This window comes from Copadichromis virginalis, linkage group LG12, assembly GCF_057382275.1.
Source record: "Copadichromis virginalis isolate Kocher_CV1m ecotype Utaka linkage group LG12, C_Virginalis_male_GT1.1, whole genome shotgun sequence".
In the NCBI taxonomy this organism is placed as follows: domain Eukaryota; kingdom Metazoa; phylum Chordata; class Actinopteri; order Cichliformes; family Cichlidae; genus Copadichromis; species Copadichromis virginalis.
In genome coordinates this window covers 6502674-6528063 of record NC_140629.1, presented here as the reverse complement: position 1 = coordinate 6528063, position 25390 = coordinate 6502674, and the positions used below count along the sequence as shown (strand labels likewise).

Below are 25390 nucleotides of genomic sequence, written 5' to 3'. Positions count from 1 at the left end.
TCCTTCGGGGGAAAAAAAGAGCTGCAAAGCTTCACACCACAAGCTTTGTCCTCCAGAATGATTTACACATAAACTCTGACCTCTCTAAGTGCAGCCCATTACTTGCAGGTTGTGATTTACAAGCTAAAATTAAAGATGGACGCAATTCGCCGAAGCCATTATCAGCGTCACTACACGGCGGTCAATTCATACAGAGATCTCTCGTGAGAGTCATTCCTCCATACTCAACTGAAGCATTGATTATTCAGAGTACCATAGAAATGACTGATACAGCAGACACTGCATTTATCTTCCCCGTGCTTCGTCCTTTATGTGAAATATTGCGTCTGCTCTGTCTTACTATTCCCGTTACAAGGTTTAACAGACACGTGGCTTTAAAGAGTAATAATGGCATCTTTGCATAGGTGGCTAATGTAGCATTTTGAAATTGATATCAGTCTTGTAAGATGTATCTTATGGCTATAGAGATCGGTTATAAGCAATTATTAGAAACATTTTGTGGGTTCATAAAGTGTGAAAAATCCCTTTAGCTGGATCACGATGCCACTTACATTTAGGTAAAGGTCATCAGAGACGAATACTTAATGGATTCCTAATGCTTTCAAAATACCAGGTAATCATAGTGTCTCAATGAAGCGACGACCTGGAGGGCTAAAAAATTAAGCCTATGTGGAGCTGCAGTTCCACTTAAGGCTGGTGGCGAAAACGAGTCAGTCCCCACAGATTCCCTTATTAAAATGCTCGATTTTACAGCAACAAAAGGCACATTTAAAGCCTTGTCTCCATGGTCACAACAACTCTTCGGTGAGTAATTTTAGTATATAATAACTCGCCCATTTGGATTTTGCTGAGGTTTAAAAATTGGGGTCATGGTCGCTTTGACTGATAGGACTACCAAGGCCTCACTTCCTGTACTTTGACTTACTGATCTGGACTTTTTGACTGTATTTGACTGTGTTGCTGGTGCCTTTTGGGGGAATTGCTTTGTGGTACAGCGGATATCCAAGATGTTGAAATATATTTCTGCTCTTAGCACTGATTAGTGGGTATTTATGTAAGCTCCAGTGGCGCAATCGGTCAGCGCGTGGTACTTATAAGACAGTAACCTGCAGAGAGATACTGAGGTTGTGAGTTCGAGCCTCACCTGGAGCACAGGCTTATTTTAGGGGCAGGAATAGCTCAGTAGGTCGAATGGTGGCCCCATGATCGGAGGGTTGGGGGTTTGAATCCACTGAACAGCTAACCTGAGGTACCCCTCAGCAAGATACCGTCCCTACACACTGCTGCCCACTGCTTCACACCGTTTCTGTAAGTTGGCTACCATGTAATTCAATTATAGTTCATTTATATAGCTGCAAATGACAATGACAGTGCCAAATATTTTAAGGTACAGACCAAGAAAACAATGAAATGACCTCCTGTGAGCAAGCATGTGGTGACAGTGGGAAGGAAAAACTCCCTTTTAACATGAAGGAACTTCTGGCAGAATCAAGCTCAGGATGCAGGGTGAGAAGCGTTCAGCATTCCACACATACTGGTTAAAAACATGCAACAGATCGCTAAGCACTAGAAAGCAACAATAATTGAAATTTAAAGCATCTCATTTCTCTACAGTCTCAGAGATAAGAAATGGAAAACGACCGTGCCCATTGTTGTGGAAACCAAACCATATTTCTGCTATTTATATTTCATGACTGCTCTAACTTTTCAGAAAAAATAAAGCTCTGCCAGCTCTGAACTTTGTAACTGCAGCCCACAGCGCAGATGCTATCAAAGGCTTTCGCTCTGCAGTCGACCAGAACGCATCAGCCCGGTGCCCAAACGAGCGGCTCCACCTCCTGTTGTCTCTGCATTGTGACACCCCCTCCCCACATTTGTTGGTGTTGACAGATAAAGTGATGGTAATTGTGATTTTCTTTTTCCAGTGAAGTGGGACCCTTCCACTATCATCCTCTCATTTCCTGTGTGAAGAGCGGCATCTGCGTCGGTGCTTTTGGCAACTGATATCGGTTTGAACCGAGGAGCTGTGATTGTTATTCTCACTGTGCCAGAACCCACAAGAGCCACAGTGGACACAAAATACTGAGCAGCACCTGGTGTGCGAGCAAAACCGAAGAAGACACACTGAGAGAGAAAAATGCCCCCATTTGTCGATGTATTCCACAACGCAGCGCTTCGTATTCCCACACAAATAAAAGGGATGAACTCATCCTTTTAGGCAAAGGATTTCATTCACTGGAATTAGTATAACTGTATTTCTGGGAAAGCCCTTTAAAATGACTGGGGTGAGTGTGTTGGGTGAGAGGTTTCTGAGTGCGAGCATGCATGTGTGTGTGTGTATGAGACATCTGTTTACATAAGTGGGAGGATGTGATGGTAAAGCCCTGGCTTGGGCCCTGGCCTTTTCACAACAGGGCCCAGAGCAGAGAGGAGATTCATCCCAATATTTGTCTCACTAAGGAGTAAAGCCAAACAAATCCGTCCTGCTAAGGCGCCCTCTGATAAAACTTGCAACGTTCCATGCACAGCTTTTCCCTGGACCACTCTGACTCCAAGATCTCTTCTTTCCTCACTGAGCACAGTTTACGGGTGTCAAGTCGCAAGTCAACTTTTCCATCTCATTAAATGCTCTATCTGAATGGAAATGCTAAAAAAAAGAGCCATAATAGAAAAAACAGCAAGTAAAAAGGTTATCTTGATGCCAAGACCAATCTTTCCTAAATACTGCCTCTTAAAAGTCACGTTTTTTTTTAAATATCCCTAACTTGTCTTAAATGCTATGCTGCATTAATTCATATTTTAGAGAGTTATAACGTTTTAGCATCAATCAGCCATTTGCTTTGGTTTGACAGCCTGTAATGTCACTGTTTTGATTCATTCATACATTAGTAAGATTTTAGGAAAAAATGAAAGAGCTTTAATAAATCCAAATGTGCCCTTTCAGCACAGCAGGTATCTAGACACTTAGCAACTAATGGGGGGACATTGTGGAGCATTTAGCAGCTAAAAACCACGGTGGAAGCTTCTTTTCATCAGTCCAATGTTGTTCCTACATGTTTTCTGAAGGTTTGGAAACGACTACATTATATAATGATAAGAAGTCATGGCAGTCACTCAGTGACAGTAACTAGTCAGGTGTTTTGAATAGTTACAGTACCATGAGTACCTTAATACTTTCATTTAAGTACTACTCAGTATGTGTCACGGTTAGCGGGAGCTGACTGTGCGAGAGTTTGAAACGGAGAAACCAAGTGTGGACACAGAAGGAGATGAAATTGGGGTTAAACAAAAAGCGAGCCGTTTATTCTGGCTGATAGGGGCGAGAGCTAACTGTGGGAACTACGAAAAACTATGAATCAGCTATGACAACCGTGATAACTATGATGATTATGATGACTAAGATGACTATGACTACTATGACATGACATGACGTGGAGGGAGGTAACACAGACGACCTGACGAAGACTGCAAGAAAGCACACAAACTAAATACACACAGAGGAGATTAGGGAAAGTGGGAACACATGGGGAAACAGCTGACACAACTGAACATCATGCCACGACAGGGAAAAGTAATACTAAGCACAAGGAACACGGAAACAAGCATTTCAAAATAAAACGGGAAATATGGAGAGGCGCAGACCTGACAACACCGGCTTGACAACATGAAACATATGACAGACTAACATGTGGACACGGTGAACTCACGAGGAGCGCGAACACTGTAGAACATATAGAGGGAAAAGGGAATTTGGAGATGAAACATGGAGCACAAAGAGATACTTCTAAATTAGAAGTTATAGTAGAAACGAAACTAGAATGAAACTCAACTGAATCCTAACTAATAATACCAACCCAAAAACGTAACATATAAACATGACAAGACGCAGACATGACACGAACTTGATAACCGACCCACACAGACATGAAACATGACAGGTAGGAGCTAACAATGACGTCGTCGTTTTATATGTACTACAATTTAAGGTAGTTGAAAATCTTATTATGATAGTTGTAGCTTATGTAACATAGTGCGAACATTGTCACACATAGAGCGATTTTTACCATCTGTAAGTTAATAAACACGACAATTCCACATGTTACATGCCTGTATGTAACTTAACAAGTGAAGCCTGTGAGTCCATTGTTTACCTCAGCATGCCCGGTGTAAAGCATCCAAACTGAGGTGACTTTTAGAGGCTATCCTGAACTTTCTGGCACCAAACTCTGCTGTTTTTCCTGCTGCCTCTGTTAGCCTTTGTTAGTGGTTGTTAGCCCCAATTAGTTACTGTTAACCTCTGTAAACTGCTGTTAGCCTCAGTTAGGTGCTATTTATGCTGCTTTCACTGAAACTTTCTTTAAAATGTCATTGTTTGACATTGTCAAACTTGGGCAATTAGTAAATAAAATCTCATATAATGTAAGAATGTCATCAAACTGTTTAGCGCAAGGAAGCTGGGATTTTAAGAGCACTCGAGTCTAACGTTACCTGTCATGAAGCGAGCTTCTAACCAGCTGTTGTTGTTATAGCTGTGCAGAAACGTGATCATTTGCTGACAGTATATATGGTGATATATAGTTTAAAAGATATTCACGACCTTTAAATCAAAACTAACTTTCAGTTTTAGACATATTTTAGTGTTTAGAGTAATCAGATTCCCCCTTTTGTGTTGCAGCTCTCAGGAATGTGGAGGAGAGTTATCAGTTCAGTGATGGCCTCCACTGTATGGAGCTTTTTGCTGGCTTGGTTTTGTTCCACTTGCCTCCTTAGTGAGAGAGGGGGGTCACTGAGTAACCTGATTCACTGGATCACTGTGTAATAAAACGGTTTTTTTTTTGAATGAGCCCAATTTACCAAGATTAATGCAAAGTAGTTTGGATAATTAATGAATAAATAAAAATAGGGGTTAGAAGGAGAAAACAGAAAAAATAAAGAGACTCTTTTTTTCTTGTTCTCGCTTTGATCCCATCATTTCCCTTTGTAGTCCTCTGCAATCATTAGATACCTACACACACACACTGCCTCCTCAGCTGTGGCTCATTTATGCAAAGTTTCACAACCTTTTACGTCAACATTTCGAGAAAAGCGTCTTTATAATCAGACATGCATGGGTGTCGATAAGAAGAGAGGCATCCATTAAAAGCAAAGTTTTATCCCCCCTATGTAATTTCACTGAGTTTATGTGCGCTTGAAACCTCGCTGGATGACTTAGTGTTATGTCTCAATGCCTGAATTACTGACGGGGACCTATTACGGGGGAGTACAGGGCAGAAAAACGGCGCCTGGCACTGAATAAGTAAACTGGGTAAACACGCAGTGGTCTTCAGCACACTCTGTGATTTTATAGACTCATTCAAGGTCAAAGCACGTGTGATTTTCCTTGTTCTTCTCCTGTGGAATAACCAGAGGTAGGGATATCCTGTTTCATTAGCTTTCCTCTCACTGCTTCTGCCGCCGTCTGTCCAACAAAATGTAACTGGCTGCTGCAGCTGAAATAGCAAATAGCCGGGGCTGCCTACATGGGTGGAGGATTATTGACAGAGAGGGAGGTCAAAGAGTAATATATGTGAGCGAGGATCAATTCATGCATCTACTCATATGTGTGTGTGTGTGTCTATATGGTCCTACGTGCAGTGCATCCCACTGGATCTTATTTGTTTGTGCTTGCCTAATTTGTGCACATGTGCATACCTGCATGTGTAGTGTGTAGGTGGTAGTAAAAGCGTGAGCTCAGAGCATTATCTCATTTGGTGGCTCTCCCGGGCTGCAGGACAACGCCGTCCCTAATGGCCCCAGTGTTCATTGTGGCAGGGCAGACAGAGGGCAAAATGAGCTCCGCCATCTCCCTCCTTGGTAACCACATTGCCCCAAAGGACCCACTGCTTGCCAGGCTGTCCCACTCAAGCGCCGGCTTCAGCCCTCTGGGAGAGACACATGGGCTGGCTCGACAGCTAAACAAATTAGATCACCCTCAACCACTGAAAACACCAACTCAACCTAACCTGACTTCATACATTTCTTAGAGTTCTGTATTAATCTTTAATGGTATCTTAAACTGATCATAAAGGAACCAATTTTGTCATTTACCTTGAGTAAAAGTTTCTTTTGAGCAGTTTACAACTGCTCCTGCAGTGCAGCCGTACGTTAGTCCACGCCAGACTTGGTTTGAATCCTGTCCAAACGAAGCAGCCACACCACATCAACACAGGAAGACACAATCAACTAGAACGGTGCATCCCCTTGCAAGGCCAGTGCCCAATTTTGCAATTTTAAAGATAGAGATCCAGACTAACATTTACAAAGTTCTTCCTTCTTCCATGCTGCAATTCCAAGTTTTGCTCAGCTTGGCAGGCCTTGCAGACAAACTAAAATAAACGCGTTGAACGCATGCCTGGGAATGCTCAGTGGGAGTCATTCTGTTACCTTAAAAAGATATCATAAAACTAAAATACGTGCAGAGGATGTTTCGCACTTTCTGCAGTGGTCTCTGTTTAAAAGTTTTTGAGTGCTTGTTGGAGCCAATTAGGTCAGACGGCAGCAGTTGTACACACTTCTGTATCACTGTGTGGATGCTGGAGCTAAACCTAGAGGGGACTGTCAGAAAACATCAAGAAAGCTAAAGATAGGAATGGAGACAGGTTTAGCTGACAGATAAAACTCTGCACCCCCCCCCCACCGAAATACAGTGTTCAACAGAACGCAACAGAAACACTGTCAAAAGCCAACAGGCTTTACATAGAGACTATTTCATTGCTAGAAAGTAGTTAGGACTAAGAAATATCCAAAATAACAGGCACAATGACTCCAGTCAGAATGGTCTGTTGCAACCAGGAGAGACGTGCTTTTGCAATTTGAGTGAACTGAACCTTAACTGACTTACAGAGCTCGATTTACAGAGTGATTTCAGCCAGGAATGCCCTGCACTTTGAAGGAAGTTACTCATCCTTCTATTCTTTCGAGGACATCTGTTCTTCCTTGCACACACAGCAGGTGACTGACGTCTGCACACGCGCGCGCGCACACGCAGAGGACTCAACCTGTTAGCCCGACATAATGAAGCACGTAATCACATCCACGGACGCTGAGACACAAAGGAGTCATATCAAGAAGGATTATCCCTGTTACGCCCACCCACACACAGACACCCACACACAGACGTACACAGATGAGCTAGCATGCACGCAAAAGATGGCAAAGACGCATTATGAGTCCAAATAAGCAGAGTGCAACCACCGCGGGATCACAAAGAGGAGGGATAAAGCTGGCACGAGAAGGTGCAGAAACACATACATAAACACATGAATCCTTTTTTTCCCCCCTCAAAATAATAATTATTTTAAGAGTCACAAAGAAGGAGGAACGAAAGACGGAAAGAAAAGAAAAAACACACACACACACCCTCTGTGCAGCACAGGCTGAGGTCATCTTTATTAATAAACCCTCTGACAACAAACACACTCACATCAAGGCCTTCGCCCTCCCTCCATCCTTACTCCATGCTCCCTCCCTTCCTTAGCTCCTTGAGAAATGGCAATTGCCAGACTGGCTCAGTGGGAGGGTGTCTGTAACCACACACGCATGCACACAGACGCATGCACACACACACACACACACACACACACACACACACACGCATACACACTGCAGGATGGCCTAGAGGCAGCATGTCAGTGATCTGTCAGGGGGTAACAGTGCGGAGCAGGTGTGTGTGTGTTTGTGTGTATATGTTTTGGGGAGGAAGCAACTACAGAGAGGAAGACCAAACAGACAGGAAGTTTAGCCTTACACACACGCACACAAACACACACATAAGAAACATGCCCCGGCTCATTTGTTCCCCCTGACAGGAGAGGAGAGGGATGGTTCTCTGCAAGACGTGCCTGAGGGAGGAGGAGCAGCCCAGTGTCACTCCAGTCTTGCATTTGGGTGCTTGTTGAGAATTTCCTTGACACCACAATGGTACCCTTTTAGCATTCGACTTCCACATGTAGGGTTAAAATTGTGGAAAAGGTGTATTCTAGACCATACCCTTAACTTTTCCTAACCCTGATCAAGTGCTTTTGTTCCCTAAAACTCCTATCCTGATGCCAACGAGCCATGGGCTCTGATAAAACTGCAATATTTCACGTAGCTTGGAGGGAATGAGGAAAGCAGGTGAACAAAGCCAAGAATATGTTTTCTACGCGTATGTATCTGCGTATCCCCGTCTTTGTGTGTAATGTTGCTCTGTGAGAGTCCTGTGCTCTGCGGGGCTCTTGATGGGAGAATAAAGGCTGCAACTCTGAGCATAAGAATTCTGGGTAATAGCATCAAAGCAGGTGTATATCTTTTGTTTGTTAGCAGGAATTCAAAGCAGGAGCAAGCGTGCTGCTGCAGGAACACGTGAAAGCACGAAATACAGTCAAGACAGGTTTCCCATTCTTAGTTGTTACAAGGCCATGAGGGATGTCAGTTCCTTGTATCGGCTCTGTGGTCTCAGCAGGCAGGACCACACCTTGCACAGGATACTTCTTGAAGGGTGGCAACCATTGCAGCTCATAATCACATCCCTGAGCCGGCTCATCTAGAAGCTTTAAATCCAAAGAAGCAGTAGTTCAATTAGTTGGGCCCAAATTCTTTGAACTATCCAACTGCAGATCAAAATTTGTAACTTTTATATAAACAGAATCAAGCTCACTTCCCTTAGAAATTCGTATTCAATAACTTTCAGTTGTCTATATTTGCAGAATGCCGGTGAGCATAGGTGATGTCTGAAACATTTATTCACTCACCTTGAGATTTTACTCAATTTACTGGAGTGCTCTGTGACCCTGGGTTATACAGGGAGTGCAGAATTATTAGGCAAATGAGTATTTTGTCCACATCATCCTCTTCATGCATGTTGTCTTACTCCAAGCTGTATAGGCTCGAAAGCCTACTACCAATTAAGCATATTAGGTGATGTGCATCTCTGTAATGAGAAAGGGTGTGGTCTAATGACATCAACACCCTATATCAGGTGTGCATAATTATTAGGCAACGTCCTTTCCTTTGGCAAAATGGGTCAAAAGAAGGACTTGACAGGCTCAGAAAAGTCAAAAATAGTGAGATATCTTGCAGAGGGATGCAGCAGTCTCAAAATTGCAAAGCTTCTGAAGCGTGATCATCGAAAAATCAAGCGTTTCATTCAAAATAGTCAACATGGTCGCAAGAAGCGTGTGGAAAAACCAAGGCGCAAAATAAATGCCCATGAACTGAGAAAAGTCAAGCGTGCAGCTGCCAAGATGCCACTTGCCACCAGTTTGGCCATATTTCAGAGCTGCAACATCACTGGAGTGCCCAAAAGCACAAGGTGTGCAATACTCAGAGACATGGCCAAGGTAAGAAAGGCTGAAAGACGACCACCACTGAACAAGACACACAAGCTGAAACGTCAAGACTGGGCCAAGAAATATCTCAAGACTGGTTTTTCTAAGGTTTTATGGACTGATGAAATGAGAGTGAGTCTTGATGGGCCAGATGGATGGGCCCGTGGCTGGTTTGGTAAAGGGCAGAGAGCTCCAGTCCCACTCAGACGCCAGCAAGGTGGAGGTGGAGTACTGGTTTGGGCTGGTATCATCAAAGATGAGCTTGTGGGGCCTTTTCGGGTTGAGGATGGAGTCAAGCTCAACTCCCAGTCCTACTGCCAGTTTCTGGAAGACACCTTCTTCAAGCAGTGGTACAGGAAGAAGTCTGCATCCTTCAAGAAAAACATGATTTTCATGCAGGACAATACTCCATCACACGCGTCCAAGTACTCCACAGCGTGGCTGGCAAGAAAGGGTATAAAAGAAGAAAAACTAATGACATGGCCACCTTGTTCACCTGATCTGAACCCCATTGAGAACCTGTGGTCCATCATCAAATGTGAGATTTACAAGGAGGGAAAACAGTACACCTCTCTGAACAGTGTCTGGGAGGCTGTGGTTGCTGCTGCACGCAATGTTGATGGTGAACAGATCAAAACACTGACAGAATCCATGGATGGCAGGCTTTTGAGTGTCCTTGCAAAGAAAGGTGGCTATATTGGTCGCTGATTTGTTTTTGTTTTGTTTTTGAATGTCAGAAATGTATATTTGTGAATGTGGAGATGTTATATTGGTGTCACTGGTAAAAATAAATAATTGTAATGGGTATATATTTGTTTTTTGTTAAGTTGCCTAATAATTATGCACAGTAATAGTCACCTGCACACACAGATATCCCCCTAAAATAGCTAAAACTAAAAACAAACTAAAAACTACTTCCAAAAACATTCAGCTTTGATATTAATGAGTTTTTTTGGGTTCATTGAGAACATGGTTGTTGTTCAATAATAAAATTATTCCTCAAAAATACAACTTGCCTAATAATTCTGCACTCCCTGTAGACTGTATACAAAAGATGGTTTAAAAAATGTCTAATTACACAGAAATCTTGGGTAAATGTCTGTGCACTTCCTGATACGTTTATGGTTTCATTCTCTACTTTTTTGATGTAATTCATGTTATTTTGTGAATCATCATTATAAAGATTATGATGATTTGCTGAGACAAAGTCTGTCTGAGCTTCACAATGGCCTTCATTAACCAAAACACTATGTGATGGTAGATGCATCCATCATTTATACGTCATGTAGAGGCCGACTCTGCAACAGCAGGGATCTTGTTTGGCATGGAGTGCTGAGGCCACTCTAAACATAGCGCACATAGATGCTTGTTTGATGGCTTTCTATCCACAGTTGTGGTCACAATTTGGGGTGTGACGGTTCTGAGATCAAGTCGTGGTTCTGTCTTCTCCGTGTACAACACACTAGGAAATGTTATTGAGCTCTCGGCATTAGCAAAGCCCCTTTAAGACATGCACTGCGTTCCATTAAAATGACAGCATATGAAGATGTCAGCTGCATCTAAATGCAGCCTTACTAGTTTGACCCGAGTACAATTTATGTGCAATCTGTTCCAGCACTGTAGCTAAGTGCAGGAATGCTAATGATATGTTTGCTTTGTGGGGAAACTGTCTGTTTTGCCCATTTTTGTCAAAATAAAAGCAGATTTTATGTTGGTGTAAACAGCTTGTGTGTATATATATATGTGTGTGTGTTTGTGCACCTGTAATAACATGTTAATTAGCCATGTAATCAGTTTCAACTAATAGGGACGTGGAGGTGTTCTGTGAGGTAAATGACTGGTTGTAATGCTTGGTAGTCTAGTGACAGCTTTACTCTGTAAATGTGAACTGTATATACAAACAAATAATATTTTTTTGTTGTCCACGATGCAATTATGAACAAGTGATCATGCCTGTGGTAAAAAGCCCCCCCACCCCTCCACTAAAATAATGACTGTGCTCGTTCCAGAACATCTTTCACAAGGAGTGACTTATATAACAGCGTGTTTACTACAGCGAAGCTCAGGAAAAACAAACGCATGAAAGCTTTATGAACTGGGTATATGTTTATTCACTGGTGAGCTGTATCATTTTGCTAGAGTGAAAAAACCGTTACAAGATGTACACTCTGTGACAAGATAAATTATAAGTCACACTAGATCGTCAAGGGAGCTTGGGAACGGAGCATGTGACACATTTCAACCTCAGCAGATCGTCTTGCTCTGTAAATTCAGAACAGCTGGCAAATTTCACCATTCGCTCTGGTTAGGCTGCATTTAACGTTCGGTTCAAAAGCAATTTCTTTTTCCACCTCAGCAAAGCTGTTTTATGGTATTTGTGCTTCTTTTGGATGCAACGGAGTGGAGACATGGCAAAGACAGGGAGGGTACAAACACGAATGCTGCCAGCTGGTCCAAAGCAAGCTGAGCTGTTGGTATGAGTTACATCGCTCAACCCTTTTAAAAGCACAGAGACGTCCGCGTTTCTACAACGAGGGCTCACTTTCTGGTGCGCTCTGACAGGACAAAGTAGTTGATGCTGTTGAGGGAGGCTTGTAGGTGTATCATGCTAAACAACATTCACAGTCGCTAAACAGTAAACAACTGCAGGCCCAGACACCGTGACCAACGAGGATTATATGACCTCGTCATGAGATCACAGAGCCCGGAGCCGATTGCTCGATGTGCTTTAAACTGTCAGGAGCAGGGGGAGTCGAGATGAAACTCTCCACCCAAACCCTTGACTCACTCACATTTGATCCATTTCGAATGCGAACCTAACCGGAATCAATGGTGCGGTAATGGAAAGCGAGAAACTGCGTTAAAATGTAATGCAACCTGTTAAATGCTTGCCGTTTGATGCTGAATGCTGAATGCATTGCCTGTAACACTGTAAGATTAAATCTCTTCAGTTGATTAGGGTAAGGGAAAGGAAGACAACGTTTGATTTGAATTCGTAAATTTGGATGTTTATTGTGTTAGTCGGTACTTTTGCCAGATAATTGTGGTTCATGGATTTTTGAGTTAGACTACAAAAGAACAACCAGGATTCAATTTGTTCTCATCAACTTTGAGACGTGGCCTTTAGATGTGTGATAAGGAAAGATCATACAAACCACATTTTTTAAGGTGGGTTTGCAATGCCTTATGGGAAGTTTGACTATAGGGTTTTACTGCATACAGCACAACACCACGTTATGGAGGCTCAACATATTCTGGCTGTTGCCGCATTCATTTTCTGGAGTCAGGAATGGCCGTTTTGGGAAGCGAGGGTGGAGCTAGCTAATTTGGTTAGCAAACCTTACAGTTTGAGTGCAAGGTGCAGACAAACATATTTGTTAATTAGTGCTAATTCATCAACTACCAACATGTAAAGGCATTCAGGCTAGTTCAGTGATATGAATTAGCACCAAGTAAGGCCTACTAATAGCAACTGGCTAGTGCTTCTTACCTAGCCTAGCAATCAAAGCGGCTTTGCACTTAACTTTAACTCAGGCCTTGGTCACAAAAGCCTCAAAGCCTGGTCAGTTTTTATCTTGCAACCACTGGTAGCCATGAAAAATTGATCTGCAAAATTGCCCCAATGGTGGTTTTGGCTTTCGTAACTGAGTCCCTCTCATGACTTGAGTCAGGGGCGCCACTGACTAACCAATTGGTAGCATGAAGTCTGCTGACGACACATTTATGGATCGCCTATATGTAAATGGCCTGTATTTGTATAGCGCTTTACTTAGTCCCTATGGACCCAAAAGCGCTTTACACTACATTCAGTCATCCACATTTTCAAACACACATTCACACACTGAAGTAGGTACCAAAAAGTACCTGGTACCAGATACTACAACCGAATACCCTGGAAACTGAGTCAAACACTCTGCAAACACTTACCAAACACTCTCTATTTATAAGAGTGAAACTGTTGAAAAGTGTAACACAATCCCAGAGACTGTTTGCTTTTGCTGTATAGTTGGGAATTTATAGAAACTGACTCGCTTTGGATCCAGCTTCGTGTGGCCACTAGAGGAACTGCAGCTTGGGTTTAACAGGCTGACAGCCTAGAAGCTGTAGAAAATAGATCATTACTTCACCTACATCACAATAACAGATGAGGCTCAATAAAATCGTCTTCATCTAATTCTAACCCAGACATAAAGTTCAGGATCTAGAACCTGTAATTTATTCATGCAAACTGTCATCGCATGCGGCTTTGTCACTGGGAAGCTTTTTCAACTTTCCATCAACTGTCACAAATTGCAGACCATTTTGAATAATATCAACATAAACAAACCTTTATGCGGAGAAATGTGAAGCTCATTGGTAGCCTGAAACATGCTGTCAGCCCTCGAATCAAAGGCTCAGCAGTCAATTTAAAATGGGGGGAAAAAATGTTCTCAGTCTGCAATGGAAGCCACATCTCCACACAACCAACGCCAGTGTCGGGCAGCATGTTGAGACAGACTGGCAGCATGTAAATACAAACTGGCCTGCTTAAAAGGATGCGTCAAATTTAAGAGAAATCTGTCATTCTGTTTTTATGATAATTTAGGCCCATGCTGAGAAATTCAAAAGCACTGTCTGCATTCTCCTCATTTAAAACATGAAGGCCACTGAGGTAAATAGTTGCAACAGTAAAATCTAAACAACAAACCACAGCACTTCAATCAACTGCTCTTACAAAATAAACACAGATTACAAAATTACTAGAAAGTACAGTTCAGCAAGCCCTCGAAAAAAAGCATTCACTGGTGCTACAAGTCAAGGCAAGAGACGAGAACTAGGCCATTTTATTGCTGCAATGGAAAAACAAAAGCGGCAGGGTGTCTGGGTGGCAAACAGGGAGTGGGGAAAATGACAGCAGTATAAAAAAAATCAAATAAAGACTAACAATAAATGAAGTGCAGACGAGGACTGTGGTCACCAAGCAGAAGTCAGAGACTTTCTGGCCACAACAATCACACATTCTGCCACTCCATTTTTTATCTGCCGTATTCGTTGCTTTCCTATTTTTGTCTCCATCACTCTATCACACTTTTTCTGACTGTCTTTCATCATCTCAGACACTTCTCAGCCTCCTGTTCTCCCTCTATAACCTTTCTTCATTTCAACCTCCATTGTCTTTTTTCCTCCCTCTCCCATATTCTGACTTTCTCTCAGCCTCCTCTTTTCCAATCTATTTAGCTGCCTGCCACTGCATCTCTGTCTCTGTTGGGCCACTTTTCTTTGAAGTCATAATTCCACACTCTGGGAAACACAGTTATTTGCATTCTTGCCAGAATCTTGAGATTGATACCGCTCTCATGTCTGCATGCTAAATACGAAGCTAAAGCCAGACGACAAGCTAGGTAAACTTAACATAAAGATAGAAAATAAGGAAACACGTGGCTCTGCTTTAAAGATGAAAAAACAAAAGACAAAACACATATACTGGTTGATTAGTCCACCTATCTCTAAATATCTGTAATTATCAGTGTTCATGTTCATGCAATTAAACCACAGGTTTCCTTTTAGATGGATGTTTTTATTTTGTGAAGAGTAAGAGTCGCAATTAAAAAATGATGAGCCATGTCAAAGTAAAAATGGTTCAACATTTTTGTTTATTGTTTTCCCAAACTAAAAAGTACAAATTTGTTTAGCATGTAGTAGAGATGGCACGATACCACTTTTTTATGTCCGATACCGATACCGATATCATAAATTTGGATATCTGCCGATACCGATATGAATCCGATATAGTGTTTTTTAATCAACAAAACTGTTTTTTTTAAAATATCTTGCTGCATTTTGCAAGTCTGCAAGTTCATACTCAAGTTTAAAAAAACAACTACACTAAAGCTATTCTGTTATACCTGTATACAAAAAAAATATTTCATAGTTCAGCAATACTGATCAATCTAATAAACTTAAACCTACACCATCCTCACTATTCTGGTATTTTAAAGAGTACTTAGCGTAAATATTAAGCAACCTAACTAATAGGGTTCCAACTCCCAGCAACAACAAAAATAAATAAATAAAAAATAGGGAACCACCCCTCACGCTCCACCTCATGATGCTTAATCGACGTAATCAACCTTAATTTGATGAAGTGTGAAAAAAATGCACAGAAATCAATTATTTTTCAAGAAATATTAAATAGATTCAACATCTTTCTTCAACAAAATTGCAGACTGCACAGATGGTACCTTCCCAAAGGAAAAAGTACTATAGCTTACTAGGGTATATATATTAGACTTAATAGTCACTATATACAGTAATTGACTTCTATTCATTTTACATCAAATTAAAACTTTGGGTGTCAGATAATTATTTATTAAAAGCTCGACATTTTAAATGAGAATAAGAAAGAAAAGTATGTCTTTGTGCCCCCTTTTCCCTGTTCATGCCCTATCGGCCCCCCTGGCTAAACTTTGCTAGATCCGCACAGTTACGTCAGCTACATAGAAAAAGATCCTGGAGTAAATGGTAAATGGCCTGCATTTGTATAGCGCTTTTCTAGTCCATAGGACCCCAAAGCGCTTTACACTACATTCAGTCATTCACCCATTCACACACACATTCACACACTGGTGATGACAAGCTACATTGTAGCCACAGCTGCCCTGGGGCGCACTGACAGAGGCGAGGCTGCCGGACATAGGCGCCACCAGGCCCTCTGACCACCACCAGTAGGCAAACATGGGGTTAGTATCTTGCCCAAGGATATTTGACATGCAGCCAGGATGCAGCCTGGGATCGAACCACCGACCTTCTGATTAGTGGCTGACCTGCCCTGCCACCTGAGCTACAGCCACCCCATAGTAGAAAGTAATATTAAATAAATTCTAACAATAGCTTATCAAGCTTAAACGTGCTGCTGTTGTTCAGCCGCTGGTTTCCTCTTTCTGGTGCAAAGTGGGGCAAAAACAAACAAGACAGAAGGACTCGCGACAGAAAAGCCGATCAGCTGATCATTAAGCAGTTTCATGATTGAAGTAGCAGCCGGAGAGCGAGAGGCAGTCGCTTGTTAAGCTTAACGCAGGAATGCTTTACAAACATTCAGAGATGGACTTACACACTTGCTTTACTTCTCTCGGGATAACTTTGTCGGAGATGAAATGCCGGGTTGCTAGCGAAGCTCCACATGCTATCCAGACCACCGACAGGTCCCGCTCTATCACGTGATGCATACTGCTCCAACGTGCTAACGTTCTGAGGTGAGTTACGGCGTGTTGCAAGTTTTGTGAGGTGCTTTCGTGATATTTAATGGATCGGATTACATTTTTTATTTTTCTCCGATATCCGATCCAGTAATTTAGGTCAGTATCGGACCGATACCGATACGTAATATCGGATCGGTCCATCTCTAGCATGTAGCCTTTCACCTAGCTTAGCATACTGAATAAAAAACAACAACATCTACAATGGCTGAAAAATTAGCTAGTTTTAGCTAGCAGTTATTTTACAAACTGAGAAGTACTTCTTGATCATTTTTTATCCACCAAGAGAAAAAGATTTTAGAGTAAAGATATGATGGTAATATATATTAGTTTGTATCTTACTAAAAAAACAATACGCTTCAGTTTTACAAGCTTCAGAAAAGATCACACCTCAACACATTCTTAGTTATCATAAGAATGGCAACCTTTGCATATGCTTGTACTTGAGTTGGATTATTTATTTAGTTAGGGTGTGTTTCTAAAGCCACAGTAATGTCTCTATATTGACCTTACAGGAAAGGATTTAATTCCTATAATTTTTTTAAAGAACTGATGAATAGCATTATTTAATGATTGAATGAAAAGCTTTATTAAAATGATTTATGTTCAGTTCACTCTTTATTTGAAAATTCATCTTTCAATAAACAAACTCAGCATTAACTAGCATTAAGCAACACGAGTACATACTTAGCATATCAATACACACTGCACATAAAGGTTCTTAACCGCTATTATTCACCTCATGTTTGCACACATGTTGTTCACACCAACACAAATGTGCTCTGAGAAAAAAGAATTTAAAGAAATGCCCAGTTAAATGACACTAACAAAACTAGGCTAACATATGGCTATGACATAATGATCAGTCATGAGGGGAAAATGGTATTCCCCAACTGAGTGTGAGTGATTTCTGGAGGTTACAGTTGCTAGCATGTAACTGGTTGCATAGATCTGCACAGTCCTGTACTGAAAACCATCTTGCTATTGCTTTGGACCCTAGCAGGTTGCCACAGTTTACAGTAGATTGTATGGCAGATGCTGGATTCTTTGTAAAAATTTGAAAACTACTTGCCAATAAATACTAAAACTGTAACAAGTGCATCACAAACTGGAAACAAAGAATGTCTACCTTCAAAGTAAAAGTAGTATCTTAATACAGAAGCCAACACATTTCAAAAGCCACGACTTTTACTTTGAAGGTGAAATTTCTCTGTTTCCAGTTTGACTCCAGTTTTTTTCCCAGTTGCACTAAAGCTTGGAGAGTAAATATTGATTATTGCAGGCAAGTCAATCTGCTGGTGTCCACTGTTAACTAGGTTTTTGGTGCAGCACCCACGTTTCACCCAGCAGCAGCCAGCATCCTCCATCATCATCTCACCAACCGCTTGGATTGGCGTTTGGTTGGCGGGTTGGTTTTTGAATGGGTTTCCTTTGGTTGCCTGAGTTTGCCAGGTGATTGCTGATTGGTGTCTAGGCCTGTGTGCCTGAGGCCATCCCAGAAGCTAGTAATTTAACCTGAGTTTGTCTTTTTAATTAAGCTTCTGAGCTGTTGCACTGAACTTTAATATTGCCTATTTGGTCTATTGACGCCTGGTGCTGGCAGCTGTTGTGGTGATTCCTTTTGCATCATGATTTTTCTGTTAGTTTAAGTATATATAAAAAAAGCTAATTTTATCATTTACTAGTGAAGTGCTTGTTTCATGACTGAATGCAGACTATTCACATAAATTAAATGATAAAGAATCAAACAATTCCTTCTGCAAGACGAATCGATTGGTTCCAGCTGCTGGTACTGCAAAATGCAGCAAACACACTCACCCACTCACAGTGACAGCGATACACCCTGATGTCTTTGTAGTCTGGTATCAACACTAAGGCGCACTTTCCCAGGTGTTTGAGTTTCTGAGTCAAAGGTATTTCATAGTGAATGAAACAGCCCACAAAAGAGAAGCACACAGCATGCTTCAAAAAGCCTTCATACTAATTACAAACTGCCTGTTTGTGATGGGTTTTTTAAAGTGTGGGAAGTGTGGCACATTATGACAGAACAAGAATATGTGAGATCAGTGTGATGAGTGCGTGTGAATGTGTTGGAATGCTGCAACCCATGTTTTCAAAGATTTTACAATGGATGCCCCCAGCCCCCCGTGTGCATGTGTGAGCATGTGCCCACATCTTAATCTCACTCAGACAAACCCAGCAGAGATTGTAGTAAATGCTGTTAATAAAGTCTAGCAGGAGATCTGTCTATCATGCATGTAACTGTGCTAACACATACACAAATACAGACACATGATATGGAGATAGCGCTAGTATAATTAATAGTAATAATAATAATAATAATAATAAATAGTAACACTAAAATTACAGCCTTTACGCACATACACAGGATCAGAGACAAACATCCACACATCCGCTCACAAAGAGACAAAGATGCACACTCACATATATTCAGACACAAAGACCCACACGCAGACAAGCTGACAAAAACATTACCAGAAATACACACAGACACGCACACACTGCGACAGACGGTGTGGGTTTGACAGCAAGCAGCAGATCCACCACTGCCACTGTGATGCACAAAGCAACCCCACTGATCAGCGGCACAATCCCCATGTGCTGCCAGCGCAGTGGCAACATGCTGCGACGGTGAACGCACCTTTGTGTGCGCCGCATAATACGGCAGGCGTACAACGCTGCAGCAGCTCATGGACAAAGCATTCGAGCGCGTCCGCCCAGCTGCGCGTGACAAAAGTCAGAAACACACAGAGCACCGTGACGGCTCTCACACAGGTTGTCGTTCATGAAAAAGTGTGAACAAATGCAAAGGCGCTCACGTTAAAAGGGGCTCATAAGCAGTTCCTGCTCATGAGTAACCAGAGGGCCGCAGCCATGAGTAAAATGGGTGTAGCATTAATTCTGAATCTGGTTTTGGTGAAGAATCTGCAGAACAGATTGATCAGAAGTAGACTTTTCTGAGTCACTGCGATGAGGCTGTTTACCAGCCTTGTGAGTCTGTCATGTGTCATGCCATAGTGCGGACCCGATGACACCTACTGCAGCAGGAAAGACGCTTTTCAGTACTTGAGCTTGTGCTCATATGGATGCAGTCAGACCAATAAGCAAAGGGAACCACTGAGCTTTTATGGTAAGGTCCTCAGTGTATGATTGAGAACCAAGAGTACAACTGAAGCTCTTATATATAATTCATAGGCTATAGCCAGCACCTGAGGATAGCATAAACACATGTGAAAGACAAGGAGAATCTGCCTTACCTAACGGCCAAACCACAGCAATCCACACATGCTGTCAATTAATTTGAAAAACAAATTGTAAAGAAACTAAACTAAACACACACATGAGGCCTACAGAAACACAAATTATAGTTTTTGCACTTTCGGATGGAGATTTAGATATCTATTACGGCAGCTTCTCCAACAAAGGCAACGAGAAAAATACAGACACACGCTCAGCAAAACCCACAACCCCACCCCTCCTTTACCAAGCTAAGCATCGGGGACACACTCTGACACACTCAGCCGAAACCACACAGAGACCCGCCGCGCAGACAGACACGTCAGTGCACGCACACACAGACAGACACAGCAGCTAACTTCATATCAAAATCAATTAATTAAAAAGCACAGTCCTCTCCCACAGGGAGTGAAAGACAAATTTGAGGATTTTAATCCTGGTACACAAATCAGAGCTGTTCGGCCACAAAGATATGAGAGGACAGGATGGATAGAGGGATGGACTGTCAATGAATTTTAAGAAGGGAAGCCCATTTAAAATGGTCACATCTATCTATCTATCTATCTATCTATCTATCTATCTATCTATCTATCTATCTATCTATCTATCTATCTATCTATCTATCTATCTATCTATCTATCTATCTATCTATCTATCTATCTATCGAGAATCAGCAGAGAAAGCAAGCAAGACAGAGGCAGAGTAAGCCTGCTGTAAGTGCCTGTTGTTGGGGTTCATCAGCACCCCCCTTCACTCCCTCGCTGTCTCTTTGCATTAGCTTTAAGGCTTTTTCAAAACAGACATTATTGATTTTTTGAAGTGTTGAATCAGAGGGCTGCCGCGTTTATCTGTGTGTGCGCCTCTGCGTGATTTGTGTGTGCGTGAGAGGGTGCGTGTGCACCCTGGCTGGTCTAACCTCAGGCAAAAAAATCATAATAAAGAGTTAGCTGTTCTCTCCTCCCTGGCGTTCCTAAAAAAGACTTTGCCTAATAGGTACGGGAAAGAAAAGAAAATAACACTGGAAGATAAACTGAGCATGCAAAAGTGTGCGAGCAAATGCGCACATTTGGCAGTTAATGTGTGAATGTGCTGGCGAAGGTGAGATTGTGAGCAATTGACAGAAAACACCTGGCCTTCGGTACTCGACGGACTGTTTGAAGGAGCGCTGAAAGCATAAGTAGTATAGTATTCACCTTCTTCCCTCAAATAAAAGTAGCAAGTAATAACTATCAGAATAGATTTCCTTTAAGGTTTATCTTGGTAAACATCGTATGCAAGACTACCAGGATGTGTCTCTGCAATGCGCCTCAAGGAGGAAACACAAAACTAGGAAGAGGCTTGCTTGATTTTGATAATGTTACTGTTGAAGCCTCGTGCAATGTTCAGATAACAAACTGCTTCTAATTTTCCACAACATCAAACACTTATTTAACAACAACAATTAAAAAACAACATTTTTTATCAGGCAGCAACCTCTGAAAAGCCGATCAAACATAAGTGGCAAAAAAATCAGTTCTGCAAACAGCCACAGGAGGCCGTCACTCCCTCTGGGCTCCCATGTTAAAATGGCCATAGTCAGAACATGTGTTACAGTCTAGTCCAAAAAAACTCCTTTGATATTTGTAGCTTAATTCTGCCTTGATAAAGGCTGAACAGGGTATAACCTATTTATAAGTTACCCTTTTGGATTTTGTTAAAGCTTAAGTTAGACATGACTCTGATTGATGGCTGTGCTGACAGGGGTAGCTGTAGTTGATTACTGTCACTAGGGCTTATTTCTGCTAATTTAATTAATTTAACTGGACTTTTGGACCCTATTTGGGATGTTGGTGCATTTTTGAGCCTCTGAAAAATAAAATGGTCTGTTTTGAGGTGAAGCTGATCCGAGAAGTCAAGAGGTCAAGAGGTTCTGGTGGGTGAAAATTTAGTGTTGTATTAGCTCTGAATAGTGTTTTATACAGTCAGGGATTATTAAGAAAGTACAGGGGCACAAAGCTTTGATCGTTCCAACTTAACATTTGAAGAGACGCAATTTATGTTAATTACCAAAAGTAAAAGTCCTGTTTTATGTAAAGTAGCACCTCTCAAATTTTAGAGTCAGTCACACTAGAATAACAATAAGACAGCAAACTCCTCTTGTCTGGGAAAACTACAGCGCGATATCTGTGGATGAGTTTCTGTTTGTCTGTCAGTAGTTAATATGAAAGTCTCTTTAATGTGAATTTCTGTGTATGTAGACAATGACAAATCTGCATACACCACAGATTTGAGACTTTTGCTAATTTACCACAGTTAACTAGCGTATTATCATAAACAGATAGCATGTAATTGCCCGCCCGACCCCATTTAATCACAGACTGATTGGAGACCGACTCCATCTTATCGCCATTTTACCGTTATCTCTGACACACTAACGTCAGTTTGAAGACGGTAATTGACTACGAGTCATCACAGACCTGGCGTCCGCTTTCAAAGCAGCTATTTCAGAGGCAGTAAGATTTCACACAGTCGCAATAATTTTGGCCGGGCCACGGTCTCCAACCACTGTTTTTCTAAACTGTAGCTAATTGTTCAGCTAAACTTATATAGCTTCACATGCTGAACTACTTGATATGTGCTATAAATGCCTCAAAACTATCCATAACTTCAGTAGTTGATTAAATATTTCAAGAAAGAGTTTTTATTTATTTCTCCAAACACAAGATAAAAGAGTTTATCTCTATGATAATGAATGGATCCTCATAGAGAGATCGTTGAAAAACACACAAAGAGTGGAGACAACAGGGGCGGGAAGAGAATAGGAGACAGTACCGAGAAATAAAAAAAAGAGTGGTAAGCTTGAAAAAGAGAGTGAGAAGGCAAAAGCCAGACTGGAAATTGATGGTGTAATTGTTGACTGCTGGTCAGCTCTTATCTTGGTTTCTCAGGGCCGTTGTCTGGGCAAGCCGGCTTCCTTTTTGCTTTTCCAATTGCCGTCTCTCTCTAAGAGTTGACCAAACCTGGCAACCTGAACACATTTCTCTATTTTTTTTTACCTCTTGCCAACCTTTCCTCTTGTATTCATCCCAGTCGAAATCCCTCTCCTCTTATCTTCTTTCTGTCGTATTATTGAGGCCTCGTCCTACTGAGCATCTTCCTTTCTTTCCATCTCTTTCTTCAAACGAGTCAGGCTTCATGCAGAGAGCAGTGGACTGGAAAAGAGCAGCGGGAGATGGGTGAGTGCGCAACCAGCCTGCGGGTCAGAGGTGAGTCTGCAGCAGGACAGGGGGTAGGCGAGAGGGGCCAGTCCAGAATTGCTTTCTCTTTTTCAAACCCGCCCCTCAACAATAGGGGCTATTGTGTCTGCAGCTGCTCATACAGACAGACTCAAAGGAGGATTTAGTGCTAGATTTCAGGTGAGACCATTAAGGTGCTAACAAGAACCATAGCATGGCCTGAGATAAGCTAAGTGTGGAAAAAGTGAATGAAAGAAGCTCAACAGGAGTCTTAAGAGGAGAAGACTGAAGCCGTCTTCATGATCAGCAAACGTTATGAGGATGTGTCCCGGTTTTTAAGCTAACTGCATGTGGAACAGTGTTAGATATCATTGCATTTACTGGTTAAACAGTGAGTTTAGCATATGCATGAATGATTCACTCCCTGCATTGCCTCTTTCTTCACGGCTCTTGTTTAATAAATCTTTTAGATGGTACTTGTGACATGATACCTCTCTGTTGCAGTATTAGCAGCTGGTATGAAGACTGTGCCGTTGTCTAATTTCAGTCACAACAGATGAAGAAAGAGATCGGTGATTCATGGACGTGGATCAAGGTAGATACGTCACGCTGAGATCCATGAGGCAAAATGTGATTAGTCAGACAGGGGGCAAGTCATCTCACTCCTCTTCATCGCACATTACATTGTTTTCTACAAATCACGCTGACTCCTTACTGAGACGTCTCCAATTAAGGCAAAGATATAAACCACAGATGTGTAGGCATTTGAACAGTATGGCGCACACACTGCCTTCCATCCTCTTTGCACTGACCAAAAGTTTCCTGTAGTATGTGAAAGAAATGCTTGGTTAGTAGAAGTCTACCTTGACTTTTCAATAAGGTTGGATAGTTATCTTTGAATTTAGAAGTGCTACACTGGGTAAACACCTGTATTTTCACCTGAGAATGGTAATAAGTAACTAATTTTCCTACAGGCCGAGCTAACCCAAGACAATCACAGGAGGAAATAAAGCAGAATAGCGCTCACCCTCCTTCTAGCTACGAAAGCTAAGCTACTACCACACACAAGCTCAGTGGAGATCTCAGAGAGAAGTCATGTAGGGGCCCTCCTGCTGCCGATAAGCCTCCACTGGCCCTTCTGTAGAGCCTACCCTGGAGAGAGGCCATTAGCCTGGCTGCAGCTCCTTCCTGGATAAGCTGCAGCTTACCAGCCGACGAGCCGCAGGGCAACTTTTTTTATTGTCCTTTCAAAACTTTATGCGTGAGTGTGGGGCGATAGCTTGGGAGGGGTTGCGAGTGCTGTAGCCTGCAATCCAGCATGTGTGTGTGTGCATTCAAGTTGTGCCCTCCCAGCACTTCCTGCACTAACGGCCGGTCCCACGGTAGGAAAGGCGAGCTCTATCCGACCAGAACAATGCCAAAAAAAGGCTGTCATAAAAACAAACTACCATGCTCTGGTTAGCACGGGGGAAGAGGAGGGTAGGGGCCTACTTTCCTTTACACACCCCCTACTGCACGGCATCTGGATCATTATTCCCATACACACAGTCTTAGTTATGCAGGGTTTGAGCCAGTACTTTAACTGTTATCTTCTGCTGCTGGCCTGGACACATTTACATAGACTATCCAGGACAAAATAATGAATGAAAACGGCAAGAAGCAGCTGAATATGCATACTCCATGCACACACACATAGCAATGCTGCAACTGACAGTAAACAATGGGAACCTCCGTATACACAATGGCTCAGAGCAGGACTGACGTATCACCAAGACCTGAATAACAAAAGAAGGGAACAACTCCAGTGGTCCTCTCTGCACAACACATCGCCCAGTCAACTGAGCCAGAATGCATTTGCTGACTTGGAACAAGCAAAATAACAAACGGCTGACTAACGTGCAAGTTGGGGGCCTCAGGAAACATGCTAAACAATCTACACGGTGCCCCCGAAACACAGTTGGCTTACGGACAAGGTTTTTGTTTTGGCTGAGCATATTACTATCTCTTCCCCAATCCAGCTTTACAATTTCAGCCTCAGCCAAGCATGGGCAGACCCAATAAGCAGCATCAGATAGGATAGATGGGTCCATCTGCTATCTGAAAAGGAAATTACTAAATAAGTATCAAATATAATGGAGATTTCTTACCCTGAGCCCCTCTTCGACTCGGGAGATGAAAAAAACAAATAGGAAACCCAGAAGCAGTGCAAATGGATTGGTATTGATTTATGTAGCCTACTATAATTATAGATGCGAACAGCAATTAAAGAAATACATCAACATGAGGCAAAAGAAGTGTTTGCTTTCATGCCAAGAGTTAGCTGAGAAGATCAGAA

The 25390-nt window shown here is 42.1% G+C and overlaps 1 protein-coding gene and 1 non-coding gene across 3 annotated transcripts in view; one reads left to right on the top strand and one right to left on the bottom strand.

Moving 5' to 3' along the window:
* Window positions 1-25390, bottom strand: part of sema4c (sema domain, immunoglobulin domain (Ig), transmembrane domain (TM) and short cytoplasmic domain, (semaphorin) 4C) — a 112733-nt gene that overhangs the window by 78182 nt on the left and 9161 nt on the right. Inside the window, exon 1 of one of the 2 annotated variants that reach the window (XM_085474502.1) lies at window positions 22876-23126. The exons of the other annotated variant lie outside the window; for it this stretch is intronic. The gene's annotated coding sequence lies outside the window, so the exon portion shown is untranslated. Of the gene's footprint in view, window positions 1-22875; window positions 23127-25390 lie in introns of those variants that run through there. 2 annotated transcript variants of the gene reach the window in all.
* Window positions 1059-1152, top strand: trnai-uau (transfer RNA isoleucine (anticodon UAU)). Its single transcript has 2 exons — window positions 1059-1096; window positions 1117-1152. It is a non-coding gene; the product is annotated as a tRNA-Ile (tRNA).